This window comes from Elaeis guineensis, chromosome 12 (assembly GCF_000442705.2).
Source record: "Elaeis guineensis isolate ETL-2024a chromosome 12, EG11, whole genome shotgun sequence".
NCBI lineage: Eukaryota > Viridiplantae > Streptophyta > Magnoliopsida > Arecales > Arecaceae > Elaeis > Elaeis guineensis.
In genome coordinates, this window is record NC_026004.2 from 29,503,593 (window position 1) to 29,521,080 (window position 17,488).

The 17,488-nt window shown below is 36.3% G+C and overlaps 1 non-coding gene across 1 annotated transcript; it reads right to left on the reverse strand.

Moving 5' to 3' along the window:
* Positions 1-1,288: 1,288 nt before the first annotated feature.
* On the reverse strand, positions 1,289-1,395 carry LOC140852999 (small nucleolar RNA R71). The gene has a single exon (XR_012136076.1). It is a non-coding gene; the product is annotated as a small nucleolar RNA R71 (small nucleolar RNA).
* Between the last annotated feature and the right edge of the window lie 16,093 nt (positions 1,396-17,488).

Below are 17,488 nucleotides of genomic sequence, written 5' to 3' on the forward strand. Positions count from 1 at the left end.
GGAAAACTCAGGTACGCTTCTAATTTCTTTTTTATTATTTTTAGTTAATTACTTTTCCTTTTAGACCTAATCATTTGAATTTACTTAATCACAAAAAAAATAATAAAAAATAAAAAAATAAAAAAATAAAACAAAACAAAAGACATTTCATAATCGTGAAGTAAAATATCAAAATAAAAAAAAATTTCTAAATTAAAATCTTTTACATTCTTGGTCATCTTGTTTATTTGCATTTGCATTTTCATAATTAATCTAAGGGCATCAACCCATTAACAAGATAAGGTGGGGATTTTATTACCCTTTCTTAGCTCAAAAACCATCTCCATCATATTGCATTACCTAGACCTTTAATCTTAAAATCAATTAGACGTCAACCTTAAGGAATTCGAGCTCAATAGGACAAGGAACCCTAAGAGTTCTACCAAGTTTGAGTTGTTTGATTAGTTGGTGTCTAGGCAAGTCTCTGAGGGTGGTTTGTTAAATTGGTTCAGTTGCTGGCCTGGCCAACTCGTTTGGTGTCTAGAAAGGCAACGATGAGTGAACCTCCCACCTCTTATACTTACCTGGCTAACTAGTTGATCAATCTCCACTTGGAAGGCTTGAAGGGTCATCTTGGAACAGTTAGGAGCTGTCTAGATTTAGGTTAACCCTAGGATAGATTGAGTTTAATTTATTGTTTCACTTGTTTGAAAAATAAAAAAAAAAATTTATTAAAATTTAAATTAATTTGGTTACTTTTCTTTAGATTTAGGACTCCTTAGGATCTTTTCTTTAGAACTTTTTCTCTTTTCTTTCTTTTTCTTATACATAAAAATTTTTATAAAAAAAAAATTATATAAACATCGAGAACCATACACCTCGTGTGTGGAGAAGAGTGTCGGGTCGTCTAGTTAGAATTGAGTCAATTTCTGTTGTTCCAATGGCTGAACCAATCCAACCCATGACCCTTAAGGATTTGTGTTATCCAGTTGGCTCCATCCAACCATCTTGTATCAGGTTGCCACAACCCACAGCTAACAATTTTGAAATCAAACCTCAAATCATAAATATGCTTCCAAAATTCACAGGATTAGAGGATGCTTATATATTTATTAGAGAATTTGAGGAGGTATGTGCAACCATGAAACTGCAATTAACAGAGGATGAGGTCAAACTTAGATTAATCAACTTTGCCCTTAAGGATAATGCTAAGAAGTGGCTTTATAGTCTGCCAAACCATTCTGTCACTACCTGGGAGGGCTTTGTGAGAATATTTTTGAAAAAGTATTTTCCCCATCATAAAACAGCTAGGATTAGGAATGAAATAAATCAATTTTACCAACTAGCTGGTGAATCATTTTGGAAGTACTTTGATCGTTTCAAGAATCTTTTGACCCAATGCCCACACCATGGAATAGAAACTTGGAGACTATGCCAGATCATCTATGAGGGGTTAGATTCAAACTTAAGAACCATGCTAGAGTCCATGTGCCAAGGCCAATTTATGGACAAAGAAACTACTGAAGCTTGGCAATTCTTAGAAGACCTAGCCGAGAAAAATTTACAGTGGGAAACAACTAGGGAACCTGATAAAGCTACACCTTCAAGAGGAGGAATGCATCAAATTCAACCAACCCTAGCATCAGAGGCCAAGATTGCAACCTTAACACGTAGATTGAAAGCCTTAGAATTACAGAGACCAGCCAATGTAAATCAAATATCTGCACCCATGTGTAAAGGGTGCAATGCACCAGACCATGTCTTAGAAGAATGTTCCTACTCGAATGAGTGTGCACAGGTGAATGCCACCTATCAAGGATCATTGAACAATCCTTATGCACCCACATATAACCTAGGTTGGAGGAATCACCCGAATTTCTCATGGTCCCAGAATCCTAATGTAGGCAATCCAAATTTCAATCAACAAAATCTAAGGTCCAACCCAGTGATGAACAACCCGCTAGGCTTCCATGATAATGACAAGAAAATTACCTCTTTAGAGAAAAGCCTAGAAGCCATGATGAAGACACATACTAGCTTTATGCAAACCACGGGTCAACTCATAAATAATAACACCCAAGCTATAGCCCGTCTGAAAATGCAAGTAAGTCAGCTGGCTTCGACCATTAGTGAACGAGAACATGGTAGGTTACCTAGCCAACCTGAGCCAAATCCTAGGAATCAAAATGGTCCACGACCCCAACAAAGAAACCAAGTTAATGGTGTAAATGCCATTCATACCTTAAGATCGAGAAAATAAATAGACAATAAGGTAGTTGCACTTGATGATATAGAGGACTCATCTGCCGAGTCACCTTCTAAAACTACTACCTTTCAACCTCAAGCACCAGAAACTGAAAATTCATCTAGTCCAATACTTAAAAGTCCTAGAACTCCTTTTTCAAACAGATTGAAATCCAATAAATCTGAACATTTAGACAAAATTTTAGAGGTATTTAAACAAGTCCAAGTTAATATTCCTCTTTTAGATATAATCCATCAGGTTCCAACTTATGCCAAATTTTTAAAAGATCTTTGCACTAGGAAAAAGATCACTAATGTACCAAAGAAAGCATTTTTGGCTGCAAGTGTCAGTTCATACCTATCTAGCCATGTGCCAATTAAATATAAGGACCCTGGAGCTCCAACAATTTCTTGTGTTATTGGAGAAACCAATATAAAAAAGGCCTTGCTAGATCTAGGAGCTAGTGTGAATATCCTTCCATATTCGGTGTATGAGCAACTAGGATTAGAAAAACTTCAACCTACTGGGATCACATTACAGTTAGCCGATAGATCTCTCAAGATCCCTAAGGGAATGGTCGAGGATGTTCTGATAAAGGTTAAAAATTTTATTTTCCCTGTAGATTTTATTATTTTAGAGACTGAGCCAGTTGCGAATCCTAAAGGACATATACCTGTCATTTTAGGAAGACCATTCTTAGCTACGGCCAATGCTGAAATCAATTGTCGAAATGGTCTAATGAAGTTATCCTTTGGGAATATGACCATTGAGCTTAATGTTTTTAACTTAGAACAGGAATCCTCTTCTCATGCTGATGTCAATGTAGTCCAAGATGGTATTTATGAATCCATTGACATTAGTGATGATGAAGTCGACCTAGAGTCTAACTTCTGGTTAATCCATGAGTCTGAGGATGTCAATGAAATACTTAAAGAAAATCAGATTAATCAGGAATCGACACTTCCTACTCAACCAATCATTGAGATGGTGAAATCATCACCTAAACCATCGATAGAGGAAGCACCCATTTTAGAACTGAAACCCCTCCCAGAACATCTCAAGTATGCATATCTAGGACCCAAAGAAATTTTGCCTGTAATTATTGCATCAGACCTAGATCCCAAGCAAGAGGAGGAGTTAGTGTCAGTTCTAAAAGCAAATCAAGAAGCAATAGGTTGGACCATAGCAGATATCAAAGGAATAAGCCCTTCTATAGTTCAACATAGAATATACTTAGAGGAAGAGGCTAAACCAACAAGAGAAGCCCAAAGAAGGCTTAATCCAGCTATGAAGGATGTAGTTAAAAAGGAGATTCTGAAACTCCTAGATAGTGGAATAATTTATCCTATTTTTGATAGCTCTTGGGTAAGCCCAGTTCAAGTAGTACCCAAGAAATCTGGGGTAACAGTGGTCCAAAATGATGCAAACGAACTTATCCCAACTAGGACCCAAACGGGATGGAGGGTCTGTATAGACTATAGAAAGTTGAATGCTGCGACAAGGAAAGATTACTTTCCTTTGCCATTTATTGATCAAATGTTGGAAAGACTAGCCGGACAAGAGTTTTACTATTTTCTTGATGGATACTTCGGTTACAACCAGATCCCCATAGCCGCTGAAGATCAAGAAAAGACTACATTCACCTGTCCATTTGGTACTTTTGCCTATAGACGAATGCCCTTTGGACTATGTAATGCACCGACAACCTTCCAGAGATGCATGATCAGCATGTTTTCAGATATGATAGAACGATTTCTAAAAATTTTTATGGATGACTTTTCTGTTTTTGGCCTAACCTTCTCCGAGTGTCTGAATCACCTACAATTAGTTCTAGAACGATGTAAGGAGAAGCACTTAGTTCTCAACTGGGAAAAATGTCAGTTTATGGTCAAACAGGGAATAGTTCTTGGCCATGTCATTTCTAAAAAGAGGATTGAAGTGGACAAGGCCAAAATAGATCTAATTGTAAGTCTTCCATCACCTAAATCTGTGAAAGAAATACATTTATTTTTAGGTCATGCTGGATTCTATAGAAGGTTTATTGCCAACTTTAGGAAAGTAGCACGTCCACTGACTAATCTTTTGGCAAAGGATACCAAATTTGAATTTACTCATGAGTGCTTGGAATCTTTTGAATTTCTAAAAAAAGCACTTGTATCAGCTCCAATCATTCATCCTCCTGTCTGGTCTGAACCATTTGAATTAATGTGTGATGCGTCTGATCATGTTATGGGCGCAATCTTAGGTCAACGGATAAATAAGCTGCCTAGAGTGATATATTATGCAAGTAAAACCTTAAATGATGCGCAGCTTAACTACACCACAACTGAGAAGAAGTTCCTTGCCGTTGTCTTTGCTTTAGAGAAATTTAGATCTTATTTGGTTGGGACCCACACCATTGTTTACACCGATCACTCAGCCATTAACATCTCCTAGCAAAGAAGGATGCCAAGGCACGCTTAATCAGATGGATTTTGCTCCTTCAAGAATTTGACCTAGAAATTAGGGACAAAAAGGCACTGAGAACGTTGTAGCAGATCATTTGTCTCGAATTTCAGTCGCACCATCTAGTGAACCACCCATCAATGAATCTTTCCAGATGAGCAACTCATGTCTGTGTTACTGAACCTTGGTTTGCTGATATTGTAAATTATTTAGCCATAGGTAAGATACCTTCTCATTGGACTAAGCAGGATAAATATAAATTCTTTGTCCAAGTGAAGTATTTCATTTGGGATGATCCTTATCTTTTTAAACAATGTTCTGATCAAATTATTAGAAGGTGTATCCCAGATAACGAAGTCATGAATATTTTATCTTTTTGTCATGATCAAGCATGTGGGGGTCACTTCGCGTCTAAGAAAACTGCTGCTAAGGTTCTCCAATATGATTTTTATTAGCCCAATTTGTTTAAGGATGCTCATGAATATTGTAAAAGTTGTGCTCAATGTCAGAAAATGGGTCGAATCACCAAGCGACACATGATGCCACTCAACCCAATCTTGGTAGTTGAAGTTTTTGATGTTTGGGGGATCGATTTCATGGGACCATTTCCAAATTTCTTTGGAAATGAATATATTCTAGTAGTAGTTGATTATGTTTCAAAATGGGTAGAAGCAATTGTATGTAGAACATCCGATAGCAAAATGGTCATTAAGTTTCTTAAAAAAATATTCTCTCCCATTTCGGTATTCCTAGGGCAATCATTAGTGATCGGGGAACCCATTTTTGTAACCGACCTTTTGCAACATTGATGAAAAAGTATAATGTCACCCACAAATTGGCCACACCATATCATCCTCAAACTAGTGGGCAAGTTGAAGTGTCAAACCGACAAATCAAACAGATCCTGAAAAAAACTGTTAGTGCCAATAGAAAGGATTGGTCTTTGAAATTAATTGATGCACTTTGGGCATACCGAACCGCTTTCAAGACCAATCTAGGAATGTCTCCTTATAGGATTGTGTTTGGTAAACCATGTCACTTGCCTATTGAGATAGAACACAAAGCCATGTGGGCCATCAAACAACTAAATACAAATTTGAACGACGCTGGAAACCATAGGAAGCTTCAGTTGAATAATTAGAAGAACTTAGAAATGAAGCCTATGAAAATGCAAGGATATACAAGGAACGAACCAAAGCATTTCATGATCAATCAATTATGAGAAAAACTTTCAATATCGGACAAAAGGTGCTCTTATATAACTCTAGATTACATCTGTTTCCAGGAAAGCTTAGGTCTAGATGGACAGGACCATTTTTAGTAAAGGAAGTCTTTTCACACGGAGCTGTTGAGATAGAAAACCCAAGAATGGTGTTATCTTTAAAGTTAATGGTCAACGATTAAAACCATTCTTGAATTACCTGTCGAGACTGTTGAAGATGCCATGGTTCTTTATGAACCAACTTATTCTGATTAAATTGCTTCGAGGTTTGGTCTGGCTGAAGACATAAAACTTAGCGCTTCTGGGAGGCAACCCAGCTTATTTAATTTCTAATGCTTTCTTTGTTTTCAGTTTGCTTAGGACAAATAAATTAGATAAACTCCATTGGGGACAATGTCGGTCAAGTTGGGGGGAGAGCTTGAACAAAATCAGGTGTTATCATTTCCTTTTCCTTCCACTATGAGTTATTTCTTGTATTTAATATATTAAAAAAAAAATTGAAATAAATTAATCTAGAAAGAAATAAGAGTAAGTTAGAAATATTTGCTAATAAATGTAGTGAGTCACGGAGAAGATTAGCTGGTTAGACTCTTGGTGGCCTAGGTCATTTAAAACTATTAGCACTTCCAATTGCACATGCACACTAACAAGGTAAAGTAGGTGTTAATTGTAAGGCCAATTAAGATTTGAGTATTATTTAAATTAGATAATTTTCTCTACACCCCAATTGAAGAAATTTGAATTTAAGGAAAGAGCTACCTGCCTGAAATAAAATACAAAAACAGAATAAATGTGGATTGCCCTAAGCCTAGTAACCGGGTCTCTTCACCTAAGTCAAGTGTTGAGATTCGCATCAAACGGTGGTGGGAAGGCCAGGATGCTCAGCAAAAAAAAAAAAAAAAAACAGTGTGAAAGCTACCTTAGTTCTTTGTTTAATCTGGGGTGTATAGAAAATTAATCGAACTAAGTTATGAAAAATGATACAATTGGCCTGTACAAGTTAATACTGAAATACTAAGTTAGTTATCACTCACACAAGTGCTATAAAACTTTAAGTGTACTCTAAGAAAGCTCCTAAGTAGACTGACTACCGATTCTAATTCGAAGCTCATTACTTAGTAATACTAGAAAACTTCTTGAATTTCGATCTTAAATTAATTTGCAAAGGAAGGATCTTTTTAGAATATGATCTTATTTTGGTACATTGCTAAGGGACTAGCAATGATTAAGTTGGGGGTGTGATTTATGTCACAAATTGACATAAAAAGTATCAATTAATATCTAAATTATCTAATTTATTAGGAAATTGATACTTGTTATTATATTTTGCAGAAGAAGAGGTCATCAATAGAAAGAACAAGGAAAGAGGATTCCAACGATGCAAATTTTATGCAAAACAGAGTTAAATTGACCAGGAATTGAAGAATGAAGAAAGAAGACTCAATTGGATCAAATCCGAGTCAAATCAGGTCAAAATTAATCAAAAATCAACTGATTTGGTGATCTGGTTAGCCGCCTGGTCCACAGCAACAGGCGCATGGACCATGGACCCATCGGCGCACCATAAACCAGCCAATCAGTGAGTCTCGGCTCACCGCAACGCATCGCGAGCCCGATCCATGCGTGCGGTCCAGGGCTCATGAGGAGAGAGAAGAAGGTCCGAAGGGCAACCTGATAAATTCACATCACTCGATGGTCCGATCTTCTCTGATCAAGATCCAATGCTCCATATTTTTGCGCCATCGGACGACCACCATCACAGCCGGTCAAGATCCAACCGTAATCAAGGCAATTGCAAGAATCAATAAACACTAGGACAACAAGGGATCCTTCTGCAGTGCGATCCAACGGATGAAATCTTCCAGTGCCTTGATCGGACGGTCCACGACGCATCCGACCTGATCCCATCTCTGCAGTGCGATCCAACGGCAGCGCTTCACCCAGATCGTGATCCGACGGCCCAGAATCGCTTCTGGCTTGATTTATTAGATGAATTGGGTCCTTTAGATGAAGATCGGACGGCTGAAACAATTTTAGGGTTTCTTGATGGATTTAAGTGCTTTTTGAGTGAGATTTGAGCCCCTAAACCCCTTAACAGCCCTCTAAAACCTCTTAGTCCCACATCTAAAGTTTTGAAAACCTTATAACCCCCAAATGCCTATAAAAAGCCCCCAAAGGCCCTTGTTTTAATGATTCTTTCCTTCCGATCAAGCTTGTAACCCTAGATAGTGGGGTTTTTAGCTTTCTTCTCAAGCCTCAGCTTTGAGATTTTTGTAATAATTTTTTTTATATAAAATCTTATTTTATATAATTTTATCTCTTTACATTATGCAATTTATTTTTCTTGCAATTAGGATAGTTTAATTTATGCAATTTAATTTTATGCAATTAGGTTAGTTTAAATTATGCAGTTTAAATTTTGCAATTAGGATAGTTTAATTTATGAAATTAGGGTAGTTTATTTTTCTGTATTTAAATTTTGCAAGTAGATTTAGATCATGTCTAGCTAAGCATCCCTTCTAGGGTTTGCGATGAAGCTAGATCATGAGTAGGGATTTTACATAGGGTTCTTTCTTTTTCTTAGGGTTTCTTTTTCTTCCTCTTTTGCCAAAAATTTTGATGAACTACAGTTGGGTCAGAGTCCCTTCATAGTTCATGCTTGATTCAGTGCATAGGAGGAGAAAACCCTAAGGGATCCTAGTTACTACTCCCCTGTAAAGAATCTTGATGGGTTATCGTTGGGCCTTAGTCCCTTCATAATCTATGCTTAGGAAAGACAAGAGGAGTAGTCATTAGGATCAATAAAAAAAATTCTAGGTAGAATTTCCTAATCTAGATCTAGTGGATTCAAAAACCCTAGATCCTTAGTCTTATTGTCTTTAGCAAACAACTTTCGATTTTCGATTTTCATTAAAGCTCGCTTGAGCATAGATTTGAAAATCATTTTTAACCAAGTCTCTGTGAGATCGACCCGTACTCGCTGGTCGTGCTACTCTGCACACTGTGCGCTTGCGGTTTTATTTACAAATTTTAAGATTTGCACATCAATGCACCCGGCCTCTATGGTATCCATACGGAGATGTCTGATTGGAATATCAAGATCACCAGTATACTAGCACCTTGCAGATCTCGCTCCTCAGCCTTGGATCTAAATCTCTTATTCTAGATCTCAAAGAAAGAGATCGCTACGCGAACTCTTTCACACAGATCCTACAGGATCTGAACCAAATCACCATGAAAGGAAGAAGAACCCTTCTTCTTTTATTTTTCTCTCTCTTTTTCTCTTTTAAATCTGATCTCTATAAGATCTTAGGAATGGAAGATGAAGGAAGCAAGGAGAGGAAATGTTGATCACCACCCACATGGCAAAGAAGAAGACCCTCTTTAATGTCATGCACGCCACCTCTCCTCTTTTTATTTTGTTGCGCCAACCACACATATCTCATGCCCAAACCCTTCTTAACACCTTAATAGATCAAATCCAATTTTATCTTGGGCGTTCAAATCATAAAGAAGGGATGAGATTTATTGAGATAAGAGAAGGAGGAAGAAACATATCTCACGCACATAATTAGCGCACTCCCACTTTCTCCAATTTTTTTGTTGCACAAAAAAATTCTTCCACACCATAATTAGATAGATTTTTATCTTATTTTGAATCATATTCAAATAGAAAAAGATCTGGAAGAAAAAGAAAATCAGATAAGATGGGGCCCCTTCCACGCACATAAAAACAAAAGTAGTGAGAAAATCATTGCCCCACTTCCTTCTTAGTATGAAATCTGGAGAGAGAGTCTCAAGGAATGGGCTCTCTAAGTCATGATTCTTCTGATTCAAGTTGGATTTTAATCAGGTTCAAATCGAGTCCGAATCGAGTCAAATTCGAAAAGACAGTCAAGCTTGATCCAATCAAGCTTGAAGTCTAAATCTAATTTGGATAATTAAACTTAATTAATATTAAATTAAATTAAATTAAATTAAATTTAATTTAAATTAATTAAGACTTAATCTATAATTTAATCAGTCTCAAAAATTATGATATTTGCAATTAACTTCCTGCGCTAATAATTAGCAGCTGCCAAAACTATAACGATTACAAATTAGTAGTTTCTAAAATTCAAACTATCAATCTGATTGATAATTTGAATATGATCCAAGTCTTTGATCAAGCCATACTTTTTTTATGTGTGACCCCTTAAATTCTATTTTATTTGATAGTAAGACATACCGTGATCTCCATCACAGTATCATCGAAACTCTTTTCGATGGGCTAAAATGATTCCAACTCACCTCAACAAAGATCATTGATCTGAAAATGATCTTAGTGAATTCTCATGATCCACCAGTGACGTCTAGCAGTATGTAGTGGCAACCTAGCAGAACAGAAAAGATAAATTTTTAGGTGCAGTTATCGTGTGATACAATTCCTCTATCGTGAGTTCCGACTTGATGGAGGTCATGGAGAACTCGTCGAACCCCATCGTTAGTCATATGCTAGATTGACTCGACTTGAGTTCATTTATAAATTCTGTAAAAATTCTTTTCAGTATTCATACTTACTCTAATCAGAGATTTTTTGAACTCAGTCTTGTGAATCGCATAGAACTTCATCTTTTCTATCAAGGTTGATATATTCTATTAGGTGCATCCTACTCTAAACAGTAAATCTGAACCTACAATAGCCAACATACATAACAAGGACTCGAATGACTAGAGATCAAGAGAATGTGCAGTCAAACTAAGTAGTCTCACTGCGAATAGCCAACACCCCGCAGGTTAAAGGACCGGTCACACCACTGCAGCATCGATAAAATCACTGATAAATGAGTAGACATTCAAGTGGTTTCTTATGTTGGTCACGCTCAGTGCAAGTTATTCTCTAACAACCATCTACACTCTCATCCCAGTGTCTCTACACCGCAGAGTCGAGACTCATCTGTCCTAAAGGGAGGTGATCCATGCACCGATCTTGCATGAATTGATCACTGTCTTTCGTGATGATCTTTCGATCGGAAGTATTTAAAAATTAACCACTAATGATGTATGTCTCAAATTTTTAGCACTTTGAGGATATACAAAATCATCTTTGTTAATTTTTAGGATAAATCATGGACACAAATGATATGATTGGTTATAAAGACTGCCCATCAAGTATAAAATATGTTCTGAAGAAAAATATGTGTCAGTTAAGATTGACTTCTAGGCACACATCTAACAAACTTCTACTTGTACTAAAGCCAATTGCCATATACCTGAGCTCCATCTTCTGAAAACAGGCTTCGGTGTTTAGCGTATATCCTTATTCTATGTGCATGGACTTCTGGTGAGATTTTGGCTTCTTAGCGATGGCTACGAACCATTATCTTTGCAGTATAATATCAAAGCATTCAATGGTATGACATGTAGTTCTGCAACTACCATAAGAACCAGAATACATCCTGCACATCTATGGTATATTCAGCTTCCATTGGTCAATTATCTGGATCCTTTCCAACATACCGAACCAATATAACTTAAGAATACATGCTGATGTAGATATTCTATCATCAGCATCAGTGTGTCCTCCCACTCTCAGCTCTAACCCTTCTTCAAAGATGAGGAATAATCCCTTAGTGCTTCTCAAGTACTCAGGGATATTTTTCACAGCCATCTAATGCTCCCAGCTTGGATTCAACTAATATCTGCTCATGACTTTCATAGCAAGATATACCAAGTTGAGTACATAGTATGGCATACACCTATGCCTAAGAAGATAACGGATCTCTCTTGGAGGTTTCAATACTGAATCCTTTCAATACCTCTTCTATGTACTTGTCTGTGAAAAAACAAACATCCTTTTAGGATCTATCTCTAGATCTTTATTTTCAAATGTTTAACCTAGGTCTTTGAAAAAAAAAATTCTATATGTAACCACATCATAACTGATGTCAGTATGGGACCCTCCCACTGATCTTCATGTAACTACATATTTCTCATATTACGTCATTGTAGGTTCTGAGATCATCCCCATGTTCCCAATCTTCCTCGAGAAATACTTTCTCTGAATCCTTTGTAAGAATACCAAGTATCTTTCTAAAGGATGAGAGATCTTACTAGATCTACGAGATGGAGGATTTATTACATATACTAGCTTATTTTAAAAGGTTGTACAGATTTCATGACTCGTTGTTCTTTAGATATTTTCTCTTTGAGTTCATCCTCCCACTATTTTCAAAAAAATAGTATGATTGCTTACAATCACATTGTAAACACTGGAAGAGAAAGTGACATCCCAAACCCTTTGGGATACCCCATAAATGAGTCCTCACAGATCTATCTTCTAACTTATCCACCATATCATATCTCATATGGTATAGTGAAACCAACTTGAACCTAATTTAAATTTCAAAAATTAAATCTTATTCTTAAAGAAACAATAGTTAATTAGTAATATTCATGATTGACTGGACCATATCTCATATAGCATCATTGCTCCTCACAGATACCCCATTGAGCTGAGGTGTACCAGGAAAATTCTATCATGAAATTATATCATTCTCTTTAAAATATCAATAAATTTTCTATTTGGTATTGTATCCTCAATCAAATCGAAGTACCTTTAGAATTTTTTTGATTTATCATTTTCTACTTCACATCTAAATTCTTTGAACCTTCAAAGTCTTTCAGATTTGTATCTCACATAATACTGATACCATAATTGCTCATTGGTAAAACTGATGAGTAGTGATAACGTCCTAGTCTGGCTCATCAAATGGGCCATGCACATCGTATGTGTACTAGGATAAGTATCTCAGTGGTCCTATCCCTTTGATCAACAAAAGGATAGCTTGATCATTAATTCTCAAAGAGATAATTTACAGACTAGATATGACTTAATAGTTAATGAGCCAAAGATCCATTTCTCTAGTCGGCGAATCATTTCTTCTCATACATGATTAGTCAAAAGAACCATCTATATACTTCAGGTTATTTGGTTCTGGATCTCTCAAACCCAATGGCATTGATTATTGCTTAAATAAGTTTATAAATGCATCACCATGCAAATGATAATGAACTAAATCTAAATGGTAATCATCGAGATTAGGTGCCCATGGCCTAATGTAACTTTTGCACCATTGCCGACTCAAAAGAGTCACTTCACCTTCCCTCAATCCTCTTCCTTTCTTAGACCCTATATTAAAGTACATAATATGCACTAGAGTCTAATGAAAAAAAAATTGTAAGATCAATTTTGAACAATTCAACATATCTTCTAAAGGTATATAAATGTTTCTTTAGATTCTCCAGGTATGTACCTCTGAACTTTTCAAGATCCTTAGTTACCAGCTATTGATCAATTCAGTTAAGGTGCTATAATATTTATTCATATAATAGTTTTAAAAACTATCCATATGAATTAAAAATTATAGGATCAAATCTATTAACAATTTTTTATGCATGGTCATGTCGAACTATTCAAGCTCTTCAATATCTTTGATCATCGATCATGAACAAACTGCCCATCACACATCTCATACACTGTCGACTCTGATCATCTCATAACTATTGCAGATGAATCAGTATATCATTGACAGTCTACATGTTCTTATGCATATATTGGATTTTATCAACTATGAAGTCTAATTTATAACACTTAATCTAATTGTCAATGTCCAACTATTTATCAAAATAGCTCGTTGACCATGAATGGACAAGCTGATGACATTGGATTAACCTGATCAAGGACATGGCTTAAGTTCTCAAAGTTAAAAACTATTTTTAGATTTTTGAGCTAGAATATGTAATTGATTTCAGTTAAGTGGTTGATATCTAAGATTCGAGCTAGAAGATTGAAAGCTGAAGAATTGATTATAGAGAGTAAAAATTTAATTAGATGATTGTACTTGTAATAGTTGTCTAAAAATTTTAAAAATAATAAAGACTTTCACTAATTTTTTGAGTCTCTCACACTCTTGAGTGGAGAAACGAAAATCCTAACACGATAGTGATTCTAGTGGATACTGCAGTTCATTGGTACATGGCACCTCATCTAACAGTTATTGGTGATGCATATATCAATGCATGGATAACTCTTTGTCTAATACTTCTCCAAGCATGTTACAGCGACTTGATCCTCTAAGTCCTATAGCCTCACCTAACATTATTGGCATATTTCTTAGTTAAGTTTGACCCACTATTTGTTAGATTATATCCTAGAAGCCAATATGACTGACTATTGTAATATTTTAGACATAATTTGTACTTTAATATATGATATGATCAATAAAAGAGTAATTTCTTTTCATTCAGTATGATGTGTTCTTAAATCATCCATGAAATTAGTTTCGATATATTCTTAAGGTGTTGAGAATTAGAGACATGTATTAATTCCTAAATACTTTCAATCATAGGATCATCATGAGGATGGTGATTGATCTGAATAGAATGATGCACAAATCACTTCCTTTAGGATAGATGAGTCTCTGATCTACTGTGTAGGACACAGGACGATGAGTGCAGATAGTTATTAGGAACAACTAGTACTGAGATGACCATATAAGAGATCACTTGAATTTTTATTCGATCGTCAGTGATTATTTCGATACTGTAGTTGTGTGACTGATCCTTTGACTTGAGATGGTACTACTACTTATAGTGAAGGCTGAAGTTTGACTGACACATAAACATGGATCTCAATGAGTCCTTATAGTGAATGTTGGTGACAGTTGGTCCACTATAGGATAGGGTGCGCATCAAGATAGAATTATTGATCTTGATAGAGAGAAGTAGTCCTATGAGATTTGAGGGCTAAGTTCAAGAGTATGTGGCCACAATAGTGTGACTGATAGAAAAGAGTTTCATAGAAGTCACAACTGGATTTGAGCTAATCGAATCTATCATATGATTGATGCTGGGTTTGCGATTTATCTATAACTACCATCTAGTCGGGACTCACAATAGAGGTACTGAATCATACATTAACTACACCTAGAGGTTTATTTCAATTTTACTGGATTGTCACTACATACTAGGTGTCACTAATGGATTATAAGAGCTCACTAGAATTATTTCGGATCGACATCTTTGCTGAGTTAGAGTGATATTATTCCACTCATTGAAAGAGTTTCAATGATATAATGATAAGATTGTTGGGAATAGTGTCCCAAAGTCAATCGTTAGCCTGTTGACGTTGTGCTCATTTTTTGTATATGTACATGAATTATGAATTAATAAAAATTATTTTGGTATTTTTCACAAAATATTTCATCTTCTAATGAACTCTTATGTTGTGGTGAAGTCCTTAGGACTATTTAGACTCGACAAAGGAGGATTTGTCGTTTAGTCCTTAAATCTGTTCGCGATCAAATGATACATTGTTACCAAGAATGACAACGTTTATCAAGCATAAGTTATTGTGTGCCATATGGGTTGGTTGTTCTCTAACCAATGAGTGTGGATACACTGGTATGGCATACAGGTGAGATGTAAGGGTACATCTGCACTGAACGTGACCAACTTCGGAGCTATTTCTGCTGTCAAGATTTGCTCCAATGGAATATGGGTATAAATGTCCCTCCGACCTGAGACCGCCACGGTGACTTGCAAGCAAGTCACTACACTTAGGCACTAGACTACCTGAATTTTAATTCAGTGACAGAAGATTGCTGGGTGTAGTCAAGTACTTGACTTGTCGGTGCGTGTGTCAAGATGGGATTGACCACTTCAGTTTAGGAGCTGTGTACAGTCATATTTCAATTTAGCAAAACTTTTGGCCAGGGTAGTCCTTGTGAGGAGTCACAGGACTGTTTGAGTTGAGCATGATTCGGATGATCTAATCAGGGTTGATAGTTTAACCTTGAGTCATCCTAAATACAGAGGTCAAAAGGATGAATTATACAATACCATATTCATATAGGTTCTGTGTGTTGCGATTGCGACTATTCGATCTATCCGATCATCGGGTACCATTGCTAGATGGTCACTTCGATTAGTACAGGAATTGATTCCTTTGCTACCGACTTAGGTTCGAACCTGCGGGGTCACACACATTAGAGATTTCTATCTGATCTGATGGTTGATGAAGAAGTCCTAATACTCGTGTGGCTATGAGTCCTACGTGTCTAAGACTCTATGATTGAGAATCAGGATTCTCTGATCATGATTCCCACACATTTGGGTACCGGGGTCAAGAGTCTCACTGGTTTGGGACTCTTCGATCAGGGTTACATATCGATGAATTCTGATGCCCGATTACCCATCGAATTTGGACTCAATATTTATGAGAGATTTAATTAGTGATTTGACTATTAACTCAATTGATTGAGTAATTATTTTTGGATCAAGTCCAATTGAATTGGATTCAGTTGGGTTTGACCCGATTAGGTTAAGAGTTGACCTAATCGTCAAGATGGTTTGGTCCCTGATTTGATCAGGGGTTGGACTTAATCAATTCTTGATTTGATTAAGATTTTATTGAGCCTAATTAAGTCTAATTTAGTTGGGTTTAAATTAGTCAATTAGGTCTAACTTATTTGGTTCAATTAGGTTAGTTTAAATAATGAAACCACCTTGACCCATTCTCCCTGTGCCCACCTCACTTCCACTGCGCCCATTTGAATTCACGAGAAGGAAGTTCCATAAATTTTTTCTCACGTAAAGCCCTCCTCACACCCTACTTTAATACATCAAATGAGTGGTAAAGATGATTGGTTGGCCATTCAAATTCAAACAAAGTTTGAATTTGAATGAGCAACCAATCTTAGCGCCTTGACCTTATCCTCTTTTAACGCCCATTTATTACACGAGAAAATGTTTCTCATGAAATCACTCATGCACAAATTAAGCCATGCCCTCCTCTTCTCACGCCCTTAGTGGATAGGAATAATTGATTTCCATTTGAATTCAAATTTGATTTGAATTCAAATGTGCAATTACTCATCTTTATCCTCTCACGTGGATAAGACGTTTGACATTGTTTTAAAAGGAGGAGAAGAGTGGGGCGTGTGCAAAAAATTTTTGAGAGAAAATCTAGGTGTGAGGAATCCTTGTGTGCAAGGTGAAGGTCCATATCCTTCCGAGAGAAAAAGAAAGAAAAGAAAGAAAAAGTGTGCGTAGGGTTTCAGTGAGTTCTTCAAGGTTTCAGCCTAGAGTTTGGAAAGTGAGAAGGTGAGCTACGAGTATCGTGAGCCCACCAAATTTAGAAAAATCTTCAACATCCTCTCAAGTATATCTGCTGATGATCTAGAGTATCTAAAGAATCGACAGATATCGATCGAAGGAGTTCGATCAGCATCGGCCGTCGAAAGGGCTCTACAACGAGCTAGCACTCATGAGGAGTCGATTAGATCGAGAGCTTCATGTGGACAATCCGCAGAGACCAGACATACTGTGTAGCTATATCACAATGATCAGACTTCTCCGACGGTGATCAGATTACGGCAATCTACTACCCGCATAAAGGTATTGTGTTCTGAATACATTAAGTAAAGTGTTTACTGTTCAAATTCGAATTTTTAAATTTAAATACATGCATGCTAATATATTATATTTAGATCCTAGTGTAGGATAATTTTTATTATTAATTAGATTAATTAATAATTTTTACTGTAAAATAATAA